Source organism: Mercenaria mercenaria, chromosome 8 (assembly GCF_021730395.1).
Source record: "Mercenaria mercenaria strain notata chromosome 8, MADL_Memer_1, whole genome shotgun sequence".
In the NCBI taxonomy this organism is placed as follows: Eukaryota; Metazoa; Mollusca; class Bivalvia; order Venerida; family Veneridae; genus Mercenaria; species Mercenaria mercenaria.
Window position 1 is genome coordinate 62,104,161 of NC_069368.1, and position 20,117 is coordinate 62,124,277.

The following is a 20,117-nucleotide window of genomic DNA, read 5'->3' on the forward strand; positions in this document are numbered from 1 at the left end:
AATTTTGACACTGCTGAAAGCTTTTGGCGACATTTTCTGTGAGTAATATAACCTATATACTAAAACCGCTAAAAAAAGGGGGAAAAAAAGAAAAACAGAAAGAAAGAGGGCGATGCAGCATAGTATGCAACAAAAATCCCGTTTAATCATCTTCATTGTCTGTTTTAAATTTCATGTGTAATTGAGTAACAGTTTTATTTCAAATCGTTTCAGTATAATGAATTCTTCTTCGTGTATTAGCTTTATCAAATTGTTGTATACTACTTCTGATAAAAGTAAATATTAACGACTATAATAAATGTATGTTAATTAAACATTTACGCACATCCCTTTACAACTAAATAATCTTATGCAGACGCGGGATATAGGTATCCAATATCACATTGACCATTTTTGCTGCTGGCAATACTGGATATATTTACCTCGGGTATCTGACGATATACAGGTAATCGTATAAAATATTTTGTGAAAATCAGATCAAAGATAAACATTAATGACTGTTTTGTATGAGGAAAAATGTTATCGTGTGGTCTTACTTTCATAACATGTACGCATGAACTATGCTGTTTAGCTCAAAACCCTTGGACTTAAGGAAAACAAGGAAAAAAAAGGATATACAAAAGTAAAAAAACACATTTCAAAACGCAACCCACCGTACGCGGGCGTGGGGAATGTCTATCACACATAAACAAACATGCAAACACATGTACAAACAAAGAAGCAAACACACGTGACATCGCCAAAGAACGGTGAATGGCACAACAAAGTCATCATTACCAAAACATCATGATTGATGTAGGTGTTCATTTAAGAAAAAATATTTTGTTTTGGTGTTCATTTGAAATGAACGACAGAATAGGATCGGCAAATCCATATCCAATTTTAGCCGATACTATTCTGTCCTCTTTTCGCATGAACATCGAAAAAAAGGTTTCATTTCTTATATTTACATTATATTTTCTTTCCATTTGTAATCAAGATTGAATTATAAATTTTACAGATTTTGTTGCATTTAACATTAAAAACAGCTTCCCGGCCATTGTTATTTTACCAGAGAGAACAATAGCCACGTCATTAAAGGAACGTTATCCATGACTATACGCGGACGTCGTCAAAACAGAGGCTCGTTATCACTAAGTAGAGCTGACGTAACTTTCGTGCTTTCATTTTCGTGTTCATATACGAATTGGACATTATAAATTTCCATAGAAAGAAAAAAAGTCAATATTTATTTTTATTATTTGCAAAAAAAAAAATGGTACATAATTATTAGATTACAATGCGCATTCCAGAAAATAACAAAGCAGTTAAAATTGCTGCGGTTTAATATACAAGTGAAAATGTGCTTGATATCCGTACGAAAATAAACACGTTTTCCCGTAACCTTTCACCTTGCAGTCACTTAAATATTTACTAAAATTTATATATCTAACCCTGATGGTCGGAAGTAGAAGACGAAATAAAAACATACCAGCAAATGTAGCGAAATTTTATGATTTCATACTTTGATTAATGAATTTAACCTGATAATGCATGAAAGATCAACGCAAATATAATAAAATTCAAAAATATGTAAGACCTGCGAGGCATGCATGCAATGTAACAAAAATAATGTAAAATCCTGAGCCATTTATATTTCACATGCGCATATCTGAGATATGTATGAAAATTAGGTTATTATTATCTGGACTTTAATAAAAAGTCGTTTACCGTCAACATCAGTCTCACTGGCACAAAAAGTTTCAAACCATGTTAAAGCCATCACGCAATACGCAGTAAAAAATCGGGAGCAAGGAGCGATCTAACAGTTGGGGTCGATTATATGACAACATTAAAAGTGCTATTTTACGAAGCGCGATGTTTTTACTGGGGACTTTTATTTGTGTATCAAACGAAAAGTAATTTATATCAATTGCTGCTTCCAAAAAAATAAAACTCTAGGCAGTGTATATGCTTATGAGATGTGTACATAACAATTAGCTAAACTCAAAATAGTGAATTGCAATAAATGAAGACTTTTACTTTAGTCCTAAGCTATCTAAAAGACACAAACACGACTAGTTAATATAATTACTAAACTATAGATACTATTCGCGGACGACACTGCATTACAACCTCGTTGAGACGTAGAATTGCAATAAAGTTGTGTAAAAATGCACTACATTTAAGGTCTAAATGAAACTTCTCACATTCGTAAATATTCACTTCACTATTATATAGCTGAAAACTATAAAGGTATGTGTACTTAAGTAGAGTAATTTGCTCAAGATCAAAGCTGATTTCGTGATCTTATTTTAAATAATATCACATGCAAACCTTTACAATATTTTACGAGGGATAATAAATAAATACAAGGCGAAGTGCTCTAACATCTCCGAGCAAGGTACTATTTTGCTGATTTTCATTTAAAAGACTTAAACATATAGAACATAACAGGGGAAAAAATCCGGAGCATAGGAAGGTGTGAAATGTAGGTCGTATACATGACATCATCTTTTTGTTTTTTTACGAAGTGCAATGTTTTTATTTGGGACATTTTAAGTTAATATACAGCAAACGTAAATGCGATTTTCATTAAATTACAGCTTCCTTACAAAAAAAAAAATCTATTATCAGTGTTTATCTTATATGAGATGTATACATAACAGTTTGATAAATTAAAAGACAAAATGTATTGTAATTGATTTATGTTTTCAATTTAAGATTTTTGTTGCAAGCTTTCAAAGAGACACAAACATTAGACTTAACTCGCATTACAGTTGTGTATAAAACTCTACTTGTCACATTCGTAAATATCGCTGACCTATTAATAGTTGAGGGAAAGTTAGGGTTTAAATTGAGTAATTAGCTCATGATCAAAGCTGATCTTATTTGAATAATTATACTTGCAACTTTTTATATTATTATAAGAGATGTGTTCAATAAGTACAAGGCAAAGTGCTCTAACCACTTTGTTTATCATTTGATGAATTTCACAATTTGATGAAAGTTAATATAATGAACAGAAATTCCTTAACTAACACATTTAGAGAACATCAATCATTTATCGTTTCTGTGGTAACGCCACAGCCACTTAAGCGGGAGTTTTTAGCAAAACTAGTAAAACTCTACAAATATATTGGCCTGCAATTTTGTTGATTTAAGCGTTTGTTTGTTATTTTCACCTTACCAATTCTGCCGACAGTTGTGGCCTCTTGATTAATAATAAATAGAGCTATTCATCTAAAAGTCTAAATATATCATACTTAGTTTCTGTGACAAATCAACAGTAACTGGGGAATATAAATTCATTGTGTATGCGTATTAGTGAGTATTTTACACCTCTTCCCATTTTATTGAGCGCCTTAGCCCAGTTACACTCATCGTGGATTAAGAAAACTCATAAAAGAAATGAAAAGTTGACACATACTAGATTCTGCTTCAGTTACATAAAAACGTAATTTTGGTACAAATCTTTTATTTATTTCTCAAAACTCAATGTACTGTTTTTACATTTTATTGAATTCAGTTTGATTTCACTTAATCAAAATAGATGTTTATGTAGCCTTAATAATTATCTTATTTTACCGATTTATATAAAATTGGTTTTATTTTCGAAAGAGCGTACAGCGAGTTGTTAAAAACATTACTTATTATGAAGCATGCAAAAACTGTTGTTGTTTGTTAAGTATTATTATACAATGTTCCAAAACTAATTTATACATGTAATGAAATGAGATCAGATGAACGTTTCATTATACTAGGGAACCAATTAAAATATCGCAGTCTATAGACGTTAAGGAAAGAAAATACACGAAAACAATACTTAACATAAATGCAATGTAGCTAACGTATGACACATAAAATCCATATATGTTTACAGTAAACGCTAATTTATAATATCAAACATAATATTGAAATTGCATCACGCCTACGAAAAAGTCAATGATTTGCGTTACTATTTTTAAAAAGACAGCATAATGCTAAATCGGCTTTTTATAATATGATTATCTAAATAACATTTCAAATTCACCTGTATTGATGTGTTTTAAGAATGTACACAAGATAATAATTAATTAAATCGGTCAGCCAGTCAAACAAACATGTCTAGTCTCTATATCATACCTGTATGAATTGTGAAGAGATTTACAGACATAGCATTATTCAAATCAAAGTATGTGAAACTTTAATGAGCCAACTATACTAAACTTGACAACCTTAGTTGAAAATATCAATTCCATCCTTTGGTGTCTAACTAAAAATACATGTTACTCTAATACGATATACACTCAAGCATATCAAGATTGTGAGAAAATGTCACATGCAACCAATAAATAAAGGTTATATTAACGAAACATTTTTCATTACTATGATATGAAGCTAAGAATATGAAGCTTGTTAGAAAAATATCAAACCATATTCTGAATTATGATATAGACGTTTCGTGAAACTTTTTTTTTCAGCAGATATCACAATCACAATGCATACACGATATGTTCTTTTTATCTCATGTCTGACGTCGTGAGAGGAGTGAAATAAAGCTATTACATATTTTTTGGCATTACATATTTGACGTCGTTTTCAGTATAAAGACGTATGATGAATTAGAGCATTTCTGTTTGTACGAAAACGCACGCCGTGAGAAAAATACAGAAAATGTAGGAAAAAGTACAATTGTAGATTGAAGTGAGTAATCGAAATTTCAAGCGTATCTTTTCCAGGTATGCGACTGGTAAAAGTAATGACGTCATATGGGGCTTAAGACAAAAAGAAAGACATAAATTCATGACTGTTTATAATGTAATTCGAGCAGTAATTCCGGCAAAAAAATATACAGAAAAACTGTATAAAATAGCAAATAAGTACAGATTTAAAAATCAATAAACCAGAGCCCAATTTTTGGGAAAATTACAATAAATTTATGTATAAAAACCATTCTTTTTATATAAATTTATCGCAATTTTGATGAAAAATCCCCGAAAAAAATTTAGTTTCTTTTTTTTTAATTTTTTTTTTACTAAAAACGAAACAGAATTAGTTTAGACGTAAAAAAAAGCACTCTTTTAAATTTAAAAACAAAAATATTTCATTTATTGTTTTTTCAAACTGTTTCTGCATCCCGTTACGGGAGTCTGTATTAGAAACCAACCCCCGACCTTTTATCCGAGCAATATAAAAAGTATTATGCACATTTTGCTAAATAAAAAAAAATTTTAAAAAAGACTTCGGAGGATAAAAACATTCAAACTTTCAACCTTAAAAAATTGGAGAATAAAAAAAGTCGAAAAGGGGAAATATTTTTTGTAAATATCAAAACAGGGTTATTGAACTTACACAGTGGATATAAAGCTAATGACAGTAGAAAATTTTGGTGAATTTTCCCAAATCGGGTTCCCATAAAGGGGGTTCTTACAAACCACAAAATACAAAAGCTTAACCAAACGCTATTCGAAAAGGGGGCGTGTTTTTTCTAAAGTACCAAGTAGAGTTAGGGAACCTGTCACTACATGTTAATCGGGGCATTAAAACAAAGTGTAAAGTTTAAATACATTCACAAAATTGGGTATTAAAAACCCACTTGCATATAAAAAAAATAAATTTTTATTAAGCAAAAAAAGGGGCATATCATCTTAAAAAAACCCCAAGATAGAGTTTTTTTTTTAATTTTTAAAATTTCCTTTCCCATCCACGGGTTACTGGATACAATTTATATACAAAAACCAAAACCAAAATTTGAACGCCGACGGATTCATACAACGTGATTTTTTTAAAAAATCTTTTAACCCGATATTTTTTTGCAAAATAAGTATTTTCTTTTTTTTTTCCCAAAAAAACCGTTTCTAAATTTTATACTACCCTGATTTTTTATCAAAGGAACATGATTGAAATTAAAAAATTAAGGCTAACTTAGGATTTTAATTGTTTTTTTTTTTATGTGAAATATTTTTCAAGCCCTATCTTTTAAACGTTTTCCCTTATATTTAAAAAAGACCCCTTTTTAAAAACAATTATGTTTGACGGTAGTATAGTGTTTTCCCAAAATCTATCAAAAACCAAAGGTAGTTTAAAAAAACCTAAAATATCTAAAATAATATTTTAACAAAATCAAGTTCGCTTTTTTTTTACCTATCTTACACAATGATAAACTATTTTAAAAGCTTATTTTTTCGAGCTGTTCTAAGGTATTTCTATTTCAGGGGGGGAAAAAAAAATCCTTAACGCCAATTAAATAAAAACTAAAAAAGGGGAACATTAATTTAAAATTTTTTTTAGCAAATAATTGTTGGCCCAAAAAATTTAAAGGGGTTTGAAGGGAAAATATGCATACATTTTGTGTTTTAAAAACGAAAAACTAAAAGGGAAAGACACTTGCTGGTGCCAATGCCCCCTGAAATATAAAAAAAGAAATTTTTAGTTGAAAAGTTTTTTAAAAATTTGGGTGATCAGATAACCATCACTGATGACTACGATTCAGACGTCAGACATAAAATCATTTAGCCCCAAAAAATACTAAAAAGACAACAACAACAAAAATACTACTTAATAGGGAAAGGGAACCTCACACACATTTTTTCCTTTTTCATTTTAAAAAACAAAAATATTTTACAGTTCTTATTTGAAAGTAACAAGGTGTAGAACATGTTTCAAATGGCAAAAAAATATTGACTTCACCGTTGCCCCGGGTTTTGGGTAGGGAAAACCCTTTTTATTTGATATAAACAGGGGCCAACCCATAAATTTTTGGGGCTCATTAAACTTTGGTTTTGGGTCGCCTTAAAACTTTCCTATTTTAAAATTTCCCAAAATGTTTCAAAAATATTTAGAGTAAATTTTTTTTTTTTTCAATATTTTTCTTACTAAAAATTTTTACAAAATTCGAAAAATAAAATTAGAAAAAAAGACAAGAAGCTTTGTGGGGTATTTTTTTTGAACATACCTCGTTTAAGGGGTCAGTCATTTTAAAATTCTGACCCCAATTTCAGGACAAAAATCCAGTAAACAATTTCCAAAAACAAAGGGTGAAAAAAATTTACTTTTTAATATCCATTTTTTTTCCCACTGCATGTAAACAAGGCCCGCTGTGCCCATAAAGGTATTCAAAAACAAAATACGTTATTAATTTTACAATTTTTAATTGAAAATCTTTCTTTAAAAAAAAACAAAAAAGTAAAATTTCTCAAGAGAAATAAAAAAATATAAAAACCCATGGTCAAATTTAACCAATTTTATATTTAAAAAAAAAAATAAATGTTCAATTTAGAAAACAATATTTTCATAGAAAATTCCACTTTAAAATTTCCCAAAGGAACCTATTGAAGTTTATATTGACGTACCCCAAAAATTTAAATTTTTCAATATTGGAGCTGGCAGAAAAAATTTAAAATACACTTCCCTACGATCAAACCGAAATTTTCCCCCCTCACCCCTATTTTTATTGTGTAATTGTGTGCACATGAAGGGTAATTCTTCACTGATCGTGATCAATGTTTAACCCCGCTTTAAAATTTTATTTATAATTATATAATTAATATAATATGGTGCTTTTAGAAATAGGTCAACTTAATCGACTGTTTTAAAATAAAAAGAAATTTTATTATGTCATAATGCTCAAACACAGTTTAAAAACAGGGCAGTAGTTTTTATTCCTTTATACAATAAAATAACTGAATAATAAAATTTCCTTTAAAAAGGGGCGGTGGAACAAAAAAAAGAAACCCAATAAAAAAGATAGAAATCCTTTTTTTGGACAAAACTCTGTTTATTTTAGGAAATGAAATGTGAAACACATCTCACGCCCCCGAAAACAGCGACTTAAGCAGAATTTTGTTACAGTGAAATTAAAGGAAAAACCACGATTAAAAAGGGACAAAAAAATAAAACAACACGGGATTTCAAGTACGGGCAACTTACCATGGCAACCACAAGGCACATAAAGACCCGCTTTGTCATATTTTATAAATTTTTTGGGGGCATAAAACCACCGTATGTTGTTTTAAAAATAATCCCGTTCCCAAAGGTGGCTTAATAAATAAAAAAAACCCCGGGGTTTTGAGTTTTTAAATGTAAAAAATTATTCACGTGGGCATGAAAAAAAAAAACTTGGGTTTTTTCTAAAACACTTGAGGCCTTATTATTTCGTTTCTAACACGACTTTTGTATAAACCCGTGTTAGAAAAAATGGAAAAGTTTTTTTTAACGACGTCAACGCATCTGGATGGGTGACGCACGCACGCGGGGTTTTTTATTGCAGAATAACCCGAGATAGATTTTGCCTACATGATGTAGGTATTTGCTGTCGTTTTAGAATTGCTGAAAAAAGGTCAGGATTGGTTTATTCAGACTCGGGAAAAAATTGATACCCTTAAGGGCCCCTCATTTATTTAATTTTGAAGACGGTTAAAAAGGAAATCAAAAAAGGAAAGATACACAAAAGTGCTCGTTTTGAAATAGAAAATACAATACTATTTTTATACAAATATCTTTATTTTTAATTTAGTAAAAAATTACAATATTTTTTTGTTATAAGTTTTAAAAAAATTTTAAATTTTTTCCGAAGGATTTTTAAAAATTTTGTTTTTCTCATGATTTTCGTTTTTATGAATAACATTTTTTTTTCTTAAGAACAATATCATAGGCCCATTTGCGCTTTTCCCATTGTCATTAGTTAAAAGGGTATTTTTTTGGAAAAAGGGCCCGGAAAAATTTTAAAAAAAATTTTTAAAAAGATTTCCAATATCGAATTTTCTTTCTACATTTTCCATACCCAAAATTTAAAACTTTTTTTTTTTAAATGTTACTTTTTTATTTAATTTCTGAAGTGTTTAAACCAAACTTACTGATAACATCTACTTAATCTATTTATTGCGCCCAAATTAAAAATAACACCCAAGGGCAAACACAATCAGTACATACGATATTAAGGCCCAGAATGAAAAAGACTATTATGAAATTCAATGTTGTTTAAACCTTTTAAAATATTCACATTTTTTCTTATTTGGTGCATACAATTTTAATTTTTAATTTTTTCTTTACCATTTTTGTAATAAAACGTTGAATGTTTATATATATATAATGTAGAAATCAGTGCCGGAGCAAGTAAATTAAAAAGAAACAATAAATAAAAATACAGGGTTTACTACATTTTTCCAAACCGGGTTTCTTTTAATTCTTTTTAGAAAACAAGGGGAAACGACAAATTCAACCATACTGAAGTTTTCCGGGGGCAAAAATACTTGCGCACAGTGGGCCCCCCCGAAAATTTGGGGACGTCCCTATGAACCCCAGATATTTTAACAAACAAAATCATTTAAATAAAAATGAATTTTAATTGAGTTCAAAAAAGTTTATCAAATTTCCCTTTTTAAGTAAGTCGTAATATTTGTACCGAAATTAAACCCCTAACTTAAAAGGGCGCAGAAAATATTTTTTGCTACATAAGAATGATAAAGTACAAACCCTTTTTCCTTTTATTTTTTCTTTTTTATGACTTTCTTTTAAATTTCGGTAATGACCAAGTTGATTGGGAAAAACTACAAAACAATTTTTTTTAACATTTGAATTTATAATTACTTTCCTAGCTTTTTCAATTTTTAAAAAAAAAATTAAGTGTTTTTTAAAATCTGCAAAATTTGGCGGCGTTAGAATTTTATTTTGTTCCCCCATGAAAAATTTAATGTAAGCTAGACCTGAAAACTTGATAAACTTTGTTTTATATATCCAAAATAAAAGGGGTTGATAATGTTTTCTTTAAATTTCTTTTGGGGTTTTTTGTACAATAAAATTTATAAATACTTATAAAAGCAATTGCACAAAAGGCGGTTTTTTTGGTAAAAAGACAATAAACTTGTTAAAACGTTTCCCCGGGTAAATTGAGGGAAAAAAAAAAAAAAAAAAAAAAAAAAACTAGCAACTGTTTCATTGACCCCTAACAATTGGTTTAAAATTACATTGGGTAGACATTACAAATTTAAAAATTAAAATCAAGCCCAACCTTAAACCCTAAATAAAAAAATGAAAAATCAAACGAATGCGCTCATGATTTTTAATTGTAACACTTTTTAAAAAAAGAAAAATACTTAACAAATTTTTAACACATTTTTTGACAAATGAGCCAATTTTTATATTACTTAAAATCCCCTTTTGAATAGTCTAAAAAATACTTTTGCATTTAAATTTAAAAATAAAAAAACACACCAAAAAGTCCCCGGAAAAAACTGACGGGGGCTAGAAACCCCACTAAGGGGGACTAGAAAATTGCGAAACCCCTAGGACACACATAACAAAATCCAACAAAACAAAAACCACTGAACCTACCCTTTGGGAACCTCAAGCACACTGAAGACTACTTAAATTTAAAAGGGACACCATAAAGCATTTGGGAAAAATTTAAACACTTGAACAAATTTTAAAAACCAAAAAAGCACAAAAAAATTTTCTTCCCAATACCGATTTTCCCCTCAAAATCACTGATATTACCAAAAAATCTTTAGAAAAGCATACACTTTTAAAACCACAAAAAAGCACATAAATCATTTTAACACACTTAATACCCCTTAAGGCCAAACCCGAATACACGGAAAAACTTTAAAAAAACCCAAAGAACGCAGTAAAAACTACCTAAAAAAAATTTTAAAAAGGGTCTACAACCTACTTTAGAACCCAAGAACAGAACACCCAAAGGCATAAGGATACACTGAAAACCAACGAAAACAAAATTTGCCCGGGGGCTGGAACCCTTTTTTTTTAATTTTTTCTAATATACCACAATTTTTATAGCGCCATTTTCATAAAAACACGTTCAAATTTGCTTAAGAAGTAAACAAAACTCCGCCACAAACCCGGGGGTGAAAATCATCCCCCCTATGCGCAGACCCCAGAGCAATCTGACCCGGGGGGCAGAGTGAGAAAAGCGCCCCCCTCCCCCCCCCAAAACAGATACAGAGAAATCAAATTTTTGATACTTTAATGAGCCTAGCCCCTTTGAGAATAGACAGTCGGTTCTTTTAAAGTTCCGGGGTATAGCACCGATACACGCGAAGCCGCTTTCCCTTTGGGTACCAATAGAGGCCTCTTAAATTTTGGGGAGAAAACTCAAGAGCATCTCTAAATTTCTAGTGCTAACCGGGTTTCGAATCCTAGACCTCTGGGTTGACATTCAAACGGGCTTTGACCAAAAGGGTCAACTAATAACACTAAAACCAGGGAACAACACAAAAACCTATTTAAAAGCATTGAAAATTTTATTTTTAAAACCCCAGAAAATTTCTTAAAAGCACTGGGAAAACCCCCAACAAAAATACCCCAACCAACTAAAAACCCACGGGTCGCACTAACGAACACTTAAATTCTGGTAAACCAAATTTGGGAAAAAATTTTTAAACCCTTTTTTCGGAACTTAAAACCACCAAACACTTTAAATGCACTAGAACTTACTGAAGTAACAAGAAACAATTTTGATTCTTTCAAAACAATTAAGACCCCTCCCAACACAGTTTAAAACCCCGTAAACGCACATAAAAGGGATTAGAACAAAAAAAAAAAGCCTTTAAACTAAATAAAAAGACCACCTGAATACTAGTAATCGCTCAAAATACAAATTGTGGCATATTCAACACCACTGGGAAAAAACCCTAAGTCAACTCCGGGAACACTTTAAAACCCCTCATCATATTAAGGCCAAGAAAAAACTTAAAACTCAAAACCCTGCATAAAAACTCTAAACTGGAACACATTTAAGACTAAAAAAAAAAAAAAAAAAAAGGGGGGGGGGGGGGGGGGGGGGGGTTTAAAAAAAAGCGTTTAAAACACAAATTAAGACAAAAGAGCCCTAAACGCATTAACACGACTTAAAATTTGCCGAAAAACCCAAAAAAAAAAAAAACAAAAAAAAAAACAACCCAAAATACAACCCCTTTTTTTTTTGTCCCCGCCGGGAAATTTTGGGAATTTCAGCCCATATTTAAAACGCCTTTACAAAACTAAAAAATTCCTTTTATCTTTTCATTAACCCCCCTTTTTTTAAAGTTAGATGTTTTGATAAATATCATTCTAGTTTTTTTTTAAAAAGTACGAAAAAATTTTCATTTTACATGGCAAAAACGGTCTTTTGCCATGGAAAAAATTCATTAAATTTTCCATGGCAATTTTTTTTCATTTTTTTTAAAAAATGATTTTAAAATATTTCCCGGTTTGGTGGGATTGAAACAACACAAAAGAAAAGCTTTTTTGACCCCTAAAAAAACTAAAGCCCAAAAAAACAAAACTAAAAGGTACTTTCAATTATAGAAAAAAAAAACCCGAAATATCTCGGGAAAAATCGTAAAACGCTTTTAAACACATTAGAAAACTAGAATCCACTAAAGAAAACAGGGGGCTGACGTAAACATAAAAAAAAACAAAAAACCCCAAACAAATGTCCCCTGAGACACTTAGACCAACAAAAAACTTTTTACATCTCGGAAATGGAAAAAACACAAAAACACTATAATGAAGACTAAAAGAGCAATTGAACTCATTTAAAGGGTTTTTTTTTTTCACAATTCACAAAAGGGCAGATTTCCCCCTAAAAATTTTCTTTTATATGATTAATTTTAAATATATATAAATTTTATATATGAAGTCAATATTAACCCTATTCGACTTATTTGTTTTTCCCAAAAAAAAATGGGGGCTTTTCCCCTATCTATCAATTTGTTTTGTAACTATATTTTGTTACCAAAAGCAGTCCCAACAAGGAAAAAATCTTTCGCAAAGTAGAATGCCAACCAAAACTTAATGAAACATTGCATTTACTGAATTTTTAAAATAGGAAGGTAAACTTTAAATTTTCATATAAACAAAGTCTTACAAAAGTGGACAACATATAAACGATAGGACTGAATGTCATTTTGGGGCGTTTTTTGATCCCGTTTCAACACTTTTTCCCAAGAAATTTAGGGTATAAAGTTGACTTAGTACCCCCTATTAATATAAACACTTAAAAATTGAAAACATAACCCAAAAAACATTATAAAAAAGGGAAACTGATATAAATTAAAAAAAATGGGCCTGTAAACATTTTCCCTTTTTTCTTTTCTCATTTTAAATTTTTAGAAAATTTTTAATGCATTCATAGATCTTGCCCAAATTTTATTGGGGAAAAAAATTTAGGGTTTAAAAAGGATTTAAAATTTCACTTGTATTAAATTCCATTTTCGTTATTGAAAAAATTTCTTTAACCGTGTTTTTCAAAAAATAAAGGGGTTAAAAAACTGTTAAAGCCCGCGAAAGGAAATTTAAAAATTTTAAAAAATGAGGGCAAGAATAAGAAGTTTTTTTACATAAAAGAGACACCCTTTTTTTGAAAATCGAATAATTAAAATATTCAGGGAAAAAAAAAATTAAAGAAGAAATTAACCAACCAAAAAAACAATCACCCCTTTTATTTTAATACTAAAATTTTTTTTTTTCGAAAGAAAACATTTTCATTTTTTGTTTTCCTCTTAATAAAATTGTTTTTCCCCGTAATGAACTCACTGTAAATTTTATCAACAAAAAAGATTGAAAATTTATTTTTTATCAAACAAGGACAATTTTTATGACCCACAAAATTTAAAACTTGTTAAGTTTAAAATTAAAAAATTCCCTGCGCCTAAAAAAGATTTGTATATCTAAACAAACTTGATTTTGTCAATCAAGACGTAACAAAATTCATCAATCCACTTCGCTTGTTATAAAAAACTTTTACAAAATCGTATACCTTAGAAAGGGGTCAGAGCAAAAAGAGAAAAATTTAAAAGGAACAACAAAGAAGGGACAGCCCCATAAAGATCACAAAAAAGGAAACCCAAAATTTTAAAATTCAAATAGTAGGCACGAAACAATGCTTTAAAGGGGAAAAAAACCGAAAACGAAAACTCAAAAAAATTTGATTTAGGTTTGCGTGGGCATAAATCATGAGCTACCCAAAAATTTGTCTAGCCTTCTAAAAGCTTTAGAAACGTGCTCACAGAATTACCTTGAAAGTCAGTGCCTTTTTGCCCAAAACTTTCTTGCCAACAAAACAAAAAATCTATTTAAAACATTCAAACCAATCGTCAATTTCTTTACTTTTTGTTTTTTTTAAATTTGAAAACTTCAAATTGTATTCCTGTTTTTCTCACATCAATAGTTTTTGAATCCGGTGGGAAAAAAACAGACAAAGACAGTTGATGTTTCGGCAGTTTAAAATAAGAAATTGAAGTTTTGTTGGCTAAAAATTTTAAACTAAATACATTGAATTGAACCGGGAAGTATGAAGTTTAAACGGTTTTGAAAAACGGGAGATTTTGTTCAAACTTAAAACTTCTACGGCATATTTGTTACTCAGGGGGTATCAATATCAAGTTTACCCTTTTTTTTGGAAGAAGAAAAATTCATCTTTGCATCTCTCTGCCCAAATACAGGGCATCAAAGACTAAAGGGTCTGGTCGGGAACCCAGGCAACCCCTTCGTGTATCATGTAACCCTGGGGACGTTAAAAAACCAGGGTGCTATTCGAAACGAGCTAGGCTAATTGCCGATAACCTTACTGATTCGATCTCTCTGCGTGGGGGTTTTTTCACTTGCCTCTGGGCGATCGCTCTGTGTCTGTACTAGTGAGGTGAATTATCGCCATGTGGCTGCATTTGAACTGTAAATCGCCTTGGGGGCTATTAAATTGGGAAAAATTTAATTACAAGCCATTGAATATACTATGTTAAAATTAGGCGTTTAATCAAAAAAAGCTTTTTAGTTTTTTAGTTTCAAAGACTGAAATCCGGGTGGGGGCACATGGCATGACAGTCATTTTACTTGAAAAATAATCGCGATTTTCATTTGGGGGAAAATTTATTTTTTTTTCCAAATAGAATCAATCCTTCTGCCGGCCTTAATAAACAAATGCGGGTTTTTAAATTTTAAAAAATAAATGGTACTAGTAAACGGGGTTTTTTTTTAATACAACAATTTTTTGTCTATGAATCAATTTTTTAGAGGGGTTTTCCCGTTGCCCTATGGGATAGTCCTTCTGTACATGCACGAACCCAAAAAGGGGAAGGGGGGGATTGGGGCAAACCCCCCCTTTTATTCTTACATTTTTCAAAAACAATCGGGTCTGAAACTTGGTTTGGGGTGACAAAACCCCCCCCACCCCCCCCCCACCCCTGAATTGCCCCCCCTCTTACTCCCCCTTTTAAAATTTGGTGTCCCCCCCCCCCCCCTAACCAAAATTCCTTAATTTGCACAGCTTTACTTTTAAAATTATTCAAAACAAATAGGGTTTTTTGTGATATGCCCCCATTCCTTTGGGGCGCAATTTTTGCCCACCAACAGTTCTTGACTGTTTCGCTAGACACATGATGACTTGGCACGATTATATTGTGCTGTCTGAGAGTTTAGCATTATACAGAGTCAAACTTAGTGTCATGATGGTAAAACGTATGATACGTAAATTGTGTATATTGACTCGTGTTATCAACATACCTTTATAAAGATTAGATTTTCATCAGGAACAGTCTACAATTTAAACGCGTCTTTTTAGGAATTCGATGTACAAAGTACCAATTCAAAGTAAAAAAAAACTTGCTATTATACTTAAAGTAATTCAAAACTTCTAATGCTAATTCATATTGCCTTCTACAACAGTATATCAATTTATGACACTATCATATCTATTTGAAGTAGGCTTCCAGTAGTAGATTTTAGAAAAAGCTGTACTGTTACATTAAAAACGGATGATGTTAAAATGAAAGGAAAATCAAATAACAGCTCCAAATTAACCACAATATTTTGTGTTTTCATACATTATAATACGTATTAAGTGCAGCGGGAACTTTTGCTACACCCTGAAAATTTTGATGTATAAAAATTATGTTTTAAAATTGTTGATACTATGTTTAAGTTGAAGAAGCATGCATTTGGAAAGTTAGACTCTTTCTTTAAAAGGATGACCGCATTTTACCATTGAAGAATTAGATATATTAAAGACGGTTTTGCATTTGAAATTTTGTTCCATGTATAAAAAATCAATACTTGATTAAAATGTTAAAAAAAAAACGTACAAAACAAACCTTTTCTATTTAGAAATATATATATTTCCATCTCTTAGTGAAACAAAACAGGTTTATTTGAAGGCTAGGTCTAATATACAAGGACATACTTACTGAAATATAGCAGCCATTTTAAAATTCAAGATGGATGCCATACTGATGGCCCAAAAAAATGTCACCAATTAAATTCTTCAAAGGTATCACATAAGCTTTCATTAAACATAACCTTTCAAGTTATAGGGAAAAAAACAATATTGCAATTCTACACAGACTATTATTGTCAATGTTATAGTTCATTGCTGTTTTCTGATGCATACTGGTTGTTATTTGAATTTCGACGCATTTGCCTCGTACTATGCTCATGAAATAGATATTATCTCCACGAAACGGCCACATTAGATTAAAAGATATGATACGGAGTCGACATCTTAGGAACGGTTGAGCACGACTATTTAATTACGAAAATTAGATTATATTGATAAATGTAAACTTAACATAATATGTCCGTAGCTTTAAGGAATGTTTTATCATATTATTGAGGCAATGTAGACGGTTTTATTACCTTTCTAATAAAACGTTTCAGGAAAAGGATCACAGAATTGATGCCATATTATAAAAGATGTGACAGACATGAAAAAAAATATATCAGTATCAATATGTTGTATCCAAATTTATAAACATATAGTATCAGATGTTGAAATGCCCGCTTCAAGATTTATGCTGTTCTTTTTTTTTGATAATGTAGAAAATGTTTTCGTTTGTTGATAATTGAAATTAAAAAAAAGAAGAAAAACAATATAAATTTATTATGTGCATTTTAGTTGTTATTTTGTTTTTCTTTTTCTTTTCTGACTATAAACCCCGACCCCCACCCCGTTATTTGATAAAATAAATAGAACACACTCAATAGTGTAAGTAACGCTATTGGAATTAGATGCAGGATAGAAATAATTTAGCTTAATTGCATACGAAACACATTAAAATACGTAATTCAACGATACTGGTATATCATTATAGATATCTGATATCACTTGCTATCCTTTTTTTTTGTATGTCACTTTAAAAATATAAATGTCAGCAAAAAAGATACACTTTTATAAGAAAGGTAGTATAATTCCTATAGTAAAAATATCAATCCGGGATACATGCTCTTTAACAGATGTTGCAGTTAAAAGATTCGTTAAGCTTTAAGTTTCCTCTGTGTATAGCATAAAAATTAACACATTTAATATATTGAATAACATAACGTATTAATTCAAATACATTATCAAAGTTAATACTTTTATAAACGTTGTAACATAGTTTACTCTCAACCACAATTTTACAACAGGTATATAAAAACTATTGAAATTAGATCATTTTCAAAAGAAACGAAAACGGTGCATTATTTAAAAAAAAAAAGTTTTTAGAATTCTACCGACGTTTAATCTAGCATCACACATTGGGAAGCAACTTAGAAACTTTCAATACACAACCCACACAAGAAGTATCAGGCATATATTTTTCTTTTTGTATAATTTTAATCATTTCGTGACAATTTTGATTATAAGAAACATGACAAAACCAAAATCATATAGAAGGATGTGGCTATACGTGCTAAAAGCTATATCTATTTGTATAATGGCCGGGACACGTGTCTTACTTTTGTATTTTCTAGACGAAGAGTGTGATTAAATTTGAAAAAGAATGATTATGCGATATTAAATACATATCTACTAGCAAACAGTATAAGTAAAGCCCATTTCCAAACCCATACAGTGTTGTTTTTTTCCTTCAATGAGACTGATGACGTTTATATATATCCAAATTAACAAGAATGATTTATCTTCTCAACAAAAGCTGATTATCTTTATAATATGCTAAAGGATTTAGGTAAAAGTAGAAGTTTTAAATATTAGCTAACAAATACGGACCCAAATTTTAATGGATAATTGATTTTATACCTAATTTTTGTCTACTTTCTCGTTTGCATTTACCATATTCATGTATATGTTTAGTTTAATATAAATCTGTCTTTCTTTACCTTCAACAACATGATATAACTATTCTGCCATATGTTTCGCAATATGATCAGTTGTGGTGGCATGACCTTTTACGCATTTTTGCTCATTAGAGACCATAGAGTTCCTTGTTTTTAATGATAGAAATAAATTAACTAAATACAAATGAATCAACAAGCAACAAGAAAATCAACGAACTAATGTTAATGTTATTTAACATTTATTATCTGTTACATGTGTATTTTAAAATACATACTGAATTTATTTATACTATACTATATTAATGAGTATTATTTCTGGGTAGAACCACCGACCTTCCGTAAGCCAGCTGAATGGCTTCCTCACATGAAGAATTCAACGCTCCGGGTGAGGCTCGAACCCACATCGATGAGGGGCAAGTGATTTGAAGTCAGCGACCTTAACCACTCGGTCACGGAGGCCCCCTACAGAAAAGTGGTCTCGATTCTTCCCTACGACTAGTAATGAAAACGTTAAAATATAAGCTATTTATAGTAACAACAAAGGGAAGTATGGTGTACAATTGTGCCAAATTACGTCAAAATTCTTCCATGCATGAAGAAGAAATGCTCCAGACAAACCCATTCTTGTATCTGACATTTGACCTCTAAGTGTGACCTGAACCTTAGACCTAGAGACCTGGTTCTTGCGCATGACACTCCGTCTTATGGTGGTGAACATTTGTGCCAAGTTATATAAAAATCTTTCCATGCATGAAGAAGCAATGCTCGGACAAAGTTTCATTCTTGTATACTTTGAACTCTAAGTGTGACATTTACTTTAGACCTAGGGACCTGGTTCTTGCACATGACACTCCGTCTCATGATGGTGAACAAATGTGCCAAGTTACATCAAAATCCCTCCATGCATGAAGAAGATATGATCTGTACAAAGTCATTCTTGTATCTGACATTTGACCTCTAAGTGTGACCTTTACCTAAGACCTAGGACCTGGTTCTTGTGCATGAGACTCCATCTCATGGTGGTGAACGTTTGTGCCATTTTATATCAAAATCCCCCCATGATTGAAGAAGAAATGCTCCAGACAAACTTTTCATTCTTGTATCATTTGACCTCTAAGTATGACCTTGACTTAAGACCTACCAATACGGAAAAAAACTGCTCAATTTTCAGAAAAACTGCCTTCTTTGCCAGGTATTAAAACTTTCCAGCATGAAATGACTAGTAAAATGCAGTTTTTAAGAAACTGCATATAACTGGAGGATTTAAAAACTGGTGGCGGCCAGTTTTCTGTAGTTATTTTGAAGTTTTTGTAAATGTTTTCACAAAAAACACTTTTACGGGCTGTTAAATGCTGTTATTTTCTAAGAGCGGTATTTTTAGCATCTTTTATGAACAGCAGTATTAAAAAACTGCTAAATACTGCTTCCTGATGCCCCATAATGCAGTGAAAAAGTGGCCACTCACAGTGAAAACAAAAGCATGTGAAAGGTAAAATGGATTATAATGCTCAAAGGCATGTTAAACACAAAATGATGAACAAATTGTTAAATATTGATACAACTGTTTAAGGGATTTTAAAATTAGGCAGGATTAAAGTGTGAAACTCATGCACAGACTGATTGGATTTATAGTCATTTTGCTGAAACTGGTGAAAATGTGCAAATTCAAAGGATTTACAAGATAAAGGACAACCAGTTCATAACATCAAGAAAGTAGGTCAGTAAGTCATGATTAAGACTATTCAAGATGAGTATTAAAATCTATAGCAAAAGTTATACATGCTGTCCAAATTTCTATGCTGCAATTTCAAAAAATTCAAGATGAGTATTGAAATCTGTATGAAACATTATAATTGTGGTCTTAATGTCTTTGCCATTGCTTCAAAAACAAATAAGTCTATATTTAGATGACCACCTGGGCGTGGCCTATACTGACCCTAGGGTTATGATTTTAACAATCTTGGTAGAGAACCACTACATCATGCCACAGACCAAATATCTAAGCTCTTGGCCTTATGGCTTCAGAAAAGAAATTGTTTTAAAGGGTTTTACTTATATAAGCCAATGTAAAAGCTGTTGACCCGGGAGCGCGGTTAATTTTGGCCCTAGGT